General features: G+C 40.4%; 1 long non-coding RNA gene across 2 annotated transcripts; it reads left to right on the forward strand.

Annotated features, from left to right (window-relative positions):
• The first annotated feature begins 2,374 nt into the window (after positions 1 to 2,374).
• LOC127342241 (uncharacterized) lies at positions 2,375 to 5,395 on the forward strand. Of its 2 annotated transcripts, none has more exons than XR_007876424.2 (5): positions 2,375 to 3,163; positions 3,252 to 3,348; positions 3,514 to 3,590; positions 4,476 to 4,549; positions 4,719 to 5,395. It is a non-coding gene; the product is annotated as an uncharacterized lncRNA (long non-coding RNA). The 2 variants fall into 2 exon arrangements; XR_007876425.2 differs by having other exon boundaries at positions 2,380 to 3,163; positions 3,252 to 3,285.
• The last annotated feature ends 849 nt before the right edge of the window (positions 5,396 to 6,244 follow it).

Here is a 6,244-nt window from a genome sequence, read left to right on the forward strand (position 1 = left end):
ATGCATACTAACTTTGTCTAACCTTGGAGTATAATCGCGCTAACCTCGAGGATATCTTTTTGAAACCACCCTCTAACACACCGTCTAACAAACTGAGAGAACAATAGCGTCAGACCCAAGTTACATCACATGGTTCATCTGTTCCTCATCAAGTGAAGCTCATGAAGATACCTCAAGACTCAAGATTAGGTGTATTTTACCTGCTCACTTCTTAAGTGGTATAAGTCAACACTGACCCTCAAGCTGAAGATTGTCTTCGACGGCCTTTGTTGCTGCTTCATATGGAGACCAACCAGGCGTTTCATCGACTTACTAACTTACCGCGCGTTATATGGTCTAATAAACACCGTGAGTGCCTCTTGAAGTCATGGACTACACATCGTCTCCTGAAGATTCTTCAACTGAATACGGAAATCGACGACTTCTTCAGAAGCCCAGACAGGACTACAAGGCAGAAGCTCTGAGTTTTTCCGAAACCCGATGAAAAATCCTAAGGGCGTCTTCCACTAAAAATTGGAGCTGACCCTAAAAATTTAAACCTTTCTAAAACACCGTTGGGAATTTGGGATGCACTAACTTCCCTTGAAGCTGTGGACTGCACCTCACTCCCTGAAGATGCTTCAACTCAAGACGAGAGAAAGATCACTTCTTCGAAAGCACTGACAAGACCCTTGGCCGAAGCTTAGAGTTTTTAAACCCCCCTATGAACAATTTTAAGGGTGGAAGACTTCGTCTTCCACTAAAATTTAAAGTTAACTCTAAAAAGTTTTCAACCCTGCTAAAGCACCTCTGGAGTGCGCTAACTCTCCTTGAATCGTGGACTCTAACACCTGCTTGGAGTATTCAACCTCTTCATGAAGCTCACCATCGGCAGGAATCCATCATGTCTCCCAGAAGATGAAGCAACGACCTTCTCAAAAAAATGGCACATCTACAAAAGAATGGAGTCTAACTTTAGTTAAACTTTACAACCCCTCTAGTTCTATGCTTAGTAATCTCGGGACAAGATTATTTTAAGGGTGGAAGATCTGTAACACCCCAACTTTTTGCAAGCTTGTTTAATTATCCAAAGTGCAAAAATTAGGGGGAACAAAAACTTTTTCTATAGACTAATTAACATGAATTGCCTTGATCTGTTTGTTATGATGAATTGCCTTGATCTGTTGGTAGATAAATTGTCTTGATTTGCTTGTTGAGTTTTGTTTTGAGCTACCCTTAATAACAACACCTCTAGTGGTTAAACAAGCAACTCACTAAATAAAACACATGGTGGCTTAGGAAGAATTGTTTTTCTTTTTACTACATCAAACCTCCCTCCTGATGGCAACATGAGTGTGCCTACTTATAAGATTCCAACTTTGGCAGTTGATCTCTTAGCACCCACAACTATTTTTGGTGACCTCAGTGCATGGATCTCTTCTATACAACACCCTCTGCAACTTCCACATCTTACATGTCACATCCTCCACTTGCAACTCTTATAATCACTTGATCTGGTATCCTATCCAATGTTTCAGCACCAGATCACTTCTTCCTCTTTTACCTCTTGTGTTTATTTAATCCAATTTTAATATCCACAAAACCAAGAGTAGGTATGATGGGTACATTTTGTAGCCACCATCTACCCTTGAGAACACTCCTTCCTAAATTAGTTTTCTTTCTCAAAAACCCTATTGTTTCTCTTCCCTGGTTTTAGCCACAAAAATCACTCCTTGTTATTAAAACTCCTTAAATGTTTTCTTCAAATAACAAGAGAGATTGTGGATGGTATTTTGTATCATCCCATTCCCTTCAACCCAAAAAGACTTTCTATAAAGGCATTTGATTTTCTTCCTTCTTTTAAGTGCATGGTTTTGGTACATGTGCCATCCTTGCACCTTTTGATAACACAAGGGAAAAATCTATTTGGCATTATTATGCAAGTAGACCCATTTTGTTTTAAAAATCATTGGATCTCTTTCAAAATGTTTTCAAAGGAAAGTTCAATATAAACCCTATCCAACATTTTGATCAACTCTCATAGTGGTGGAGACCCACCTCTGTAAAGTTCCAGATCTAATTAACAACTTCCATTCATTCATCACATCTCACTCTTGTATGGTTTACCATCATCATCTTGACCTCATGTTGATGGCTTATGCCACCATATTCATCCTTGTGAGTATGGTTATTTCACTCACCATCTCTCTTAGCCTTGCTCTACAATTGTCTAAACCACCATCACCACCATCATCTTTTGGCCAAGTTGATCACTTGATCAAAGTGCTTCATTCCTCAACATTGGCACCAATGTTTATTAACACCTCTCTCTTTTCATTCTTACTTCATCAAATCAACATTACCCATCTACCTTGGCATGCTCATGCATTGTTGCATGTGGTCAATGCCAATCTTTTCAATTTTGAATTCAAATAAAAAGTTTTATTCTTCAACTATACCTTTGGATCTATTTTCATCTTATGTTTGTCACAACCAAAGTGGTGGGAATTATCCTTAGAGTACATATCACCTCACACTTCTTTTTATCTATATGAATCCACTCATATTCTTATCATCATTAAAGTCACTCATTGACGTCATCTCCTCAACATCATGCCTTGGCCTACACACATGGATGTTGTGCATCTCTTTGTTTGTTCACTTATGTTTGGCAAGGATGGAGCCGGCCATTGTCTATGCATGGCAATTTCGGCCAGCCATTCCTCTCTATTTTTCTTCCTCTACAAGACTTGCCTCCCAACTACCCCAATCAATAAATGAGCAGCCTCCCAACCCACCCAATCAATGAGGAGGCAGCCACCATCCTCCCTCTTTATAAGGAGCTTGGCCGGCCACACCTCCTCTCCTTTGCCTCATTTCTTTTCACTCCCTACTATTTCCTCCACTCCCTCACACTCTCCTCCTCCACTTCCCCACGAAAATGGTGCTCCCCTTGCTCCCATGGCCGGCCATGGCCATGGCAAGCCACCAAGATGAAGCTCTCCCTCTCCCTCAAGCTCCTCCTCACCATGAGAGCCTCCCTCTCATTCTTCTCCCCAACCCTAGATGGTTTTCTCTCCTCTTCTTCTTCCTCCCTTGCTAAGATTGGATCTTGATGCAGGTGCATGTTGGTCCAAGCATGGAGAAGCTTGAGCTAGCCTCAGATCTGAAGTTCTTGAGCAAAGTTCGTCCAAATCCCTACAGTAATTTCTGCTATCTTGCTGTTTCAGATTCTGTACGATTTTGTAAAATCCTCCAAAACTCGTGTGCAGGGCCAAATCGAGTGATTCAAAGTTCCGCGCATAGGTATTGAAAAGATCTACAACTTGGCGTTGGTTTCACCCTCAAATTCGTTACATATTTTCCTCGGTAAATAAAGTTCTGGAAACATGCAGATTCACTGTTTGTTAGATTTGTTCCGTTTTACAAAACCTTTTTGAGCAAACTCAACTGTGGGTGAAAGCCCTCTTCAATACCTTCATTTTGGCGGTGGTTTCACTTCGATTGACCTCCTGAAACTGAAATGGTTCACAGATCAAGATCTGGTCAGATCTGACTTGGTCGAATTAAATCAGGAGCTTGGGAACGAATTTTTGAATGAAACAAACTGGGTAAGAACCACCTTTTCAATACCTTTCAGGTGCAACTGACCTCATATTTTTATGAATCATGTACGATTTGTGGTGAATTAAACTTGTTCTGTGTGTTCTGCAGACATGGCTGTTAGTTTTTAAATCACCAAAAATCTATCTTTGAACCTAATTGAGTGATTCCAACTTTGTAGGACTGCTGTATGTTTTCTTAATCATCTCCAACAAGTTTCAAACATTTATCTGTTATGAAAATCCAGTTGTAAAGAAATTGGTAAAGACATACAGTAACCTTGTTAATCTATTTGTGAGAGTTTCAGAAACTATTTGAACCCAAATCCAATTGTGTATGCATCTCTGTTTAAATATCTTTCAAATGCCAGTGGTCTCATATTTTTAGGATTTTTCTACGATTTATGGCTTACAGATCTTGTTTTCTGTACAGCCAGATTCAAATAAATTCCTAAATTTGTAGGTTTAATATTTTTGAGTGAATCCAATTGGGTTAGTCTTGTATTAGTACTGGCCATCTAGGAAAAATAGTGTTAGTCTCTGTGCATGCATATTTCTTACTGTTACTAATGTGTATGTGTGACATGGATTGTTGAACCAAAACTCTTTGGTTTATTTTTAAACCTTTGCCCACTCTTTTATTTAAAAATTGGTCAACCAATGTTTTATTCTTGCAAAACAAAACCTCTGCAACTTAACCTTAGTTCTATTGTTTGGCTTAAGTCTTCAAATGGTGTGGCATATCATTTACTTCCTATTCTTGTGTAGTGTTGTGTAAGCTTTACAAAATAGAGAGAATGATTTCCCGCTTTTCCAAAAATGTTTCAAAAAATAATATGAATGTTTGTAATGCCCAACTAATGCACTTGTCCTCTTTATGATGTTATCTACCAGGGGATACTTAGTTGTGCCATGGTGATACCGAGAGAGGCAATTGCTAAGTTATGATACTCTCATACCTTTACTAGGTAAATAAAATGGGTTCTCTTTTAGTTGCTTTGTAGTATCTATAAGTTCTTTGTATGTTAGCCCGTAGTAAGGTGGTTAGCTATTGCTTGTTGATTGTTGAATGTTGCATGCTTGTTATGATTGGTGCAATGTGATTGATTGTGTTCCTTTTATATTTTCCGACGATAGATGCGAACGATTCCGGAGAAGAAGAAGAAGTGGTTCGGACAAGGATTTTATTTATATTGACGGGATTCTTATATTGATGAAGTTGAAGAAGTCCAGGGAAAAATAAGCCAAGGCAAGCCATCTTTTGATCTCTGATATGATGTCTCTTTGGATGTCATCTTGTGCTATCAATAGCATCTTGGTTCTATGTGTGATGATCTCCATATTGTTGTCATCTATGCTTGGATGCAAGCATGGTACCTCTAGTAGTTTTATCTTGTCAAGGTCTTGGTAATTGGTTGGGTGTATGGTATCATGGCCATTGCTATCCAACTTGCTTTCTATATTTAGCTTGAATATGTTCCACCTCGGGACAAGATTCATACTACACCCCCTTCTAGTGTAGATGTATCAATACCATGTTTTTGGTGTATTCTCAAATTGTGATGAGTATGCCTGTTTTCCCTTAATGGTGTTGGTGTTGGCCAATTCTCATCCCTATCTATCTATTGATTGGGTTAGATAGCACCACAAATCTGAAAGTATATTTCCTCTTGTGTTGTCATAATACATGCTTAGCTCAAGCAAGTATGATCCACTCCAATACCTCTTTTTCATACCCTCAATGGCGTGATGACCCTCATCTCGGCCATAGTGTTGTATTAGTTCAACTCATGAAACTTTAGATTGGGAACCCCTCAAGGTTTGCCTTGTTGTAAATGTTTATGAAAACCTTGGGTGAGGCAATCTTACCCAAGCGTATGGTTTATGAAAGGAAAGGATCTTGACAAAGATGGTTGGAAAGAGGAAGGTATGTGTGACTTGGGTTTTTGAGAAAAACGACACATGGTTCTTTGTATTCGCCCAGAACAACTAAACAGCGCAACCATAGCTACTCCAACGTGGGCACGGGGCTTAACTTGACGTTTGTTCTTCTTAGCATGAGGCACCGCACAACTATACAAGGGTACGGTTACCCCCGAGTCCGGGTTGTCATGGTTGGGACAATAGTATAACGGGAGGCCTTCGGGGCTAACCCGTCCAGAAGACACTATGGGTCTCCTGGCTTGGCGGTGGAGCCACGCTCTAGAGGAGGTGAGCTGCCACGGTGCCGGGGAGGTACATACTCCATAGGGTAGGACCTCGTGTTAAGTCGAATGGGCGAAAGGTTATGTCCGGGTATCCGTCGTGGCATATGTTGTTATGCGGGGATGATGCCCACACGATAGGTATCCGGATAGTTGTGGTGAAAGTGTGCAAACTCTGCAGAGTCAAAACTATTCGAATAGCCGCGTCCGCGGTCATGGACGGTTGGGATGGCCGTTACAGAGCTGTGTCGAGTTTTGGTTTTGAAAATGATTTCCAAAGGAAATGTGTGTTGGAAGTACCGGAAGGGTACGGGAAAGATGGTGTGCCGACCATGTGGAGATGGTCGAGGAAAATGAAACAAAAGAGGGTGACCCTTCCTAGTGTTTCATGTAGAGGAACTCTGCTTTAACAAAGATATAGAGATGTCATAGGACTTTCTTAGTGTCCCCTTCAACTGT

The sequence above is a fragment of the Lolium perenne genome, chromosome 3 (genome assembly GCF_019359855.2).
Source record: "Lolium perenne isolate Kyuss_39 chromosome 3, Kyuss_2.0, whole genome shotgun sequence".
NCBI classification, from domain to species: Eukaryota; Viridiplantae; Streptophyta; class Magnoliopsida; order Poales; family Poaceae; genus Lolium; species Lolium perenne.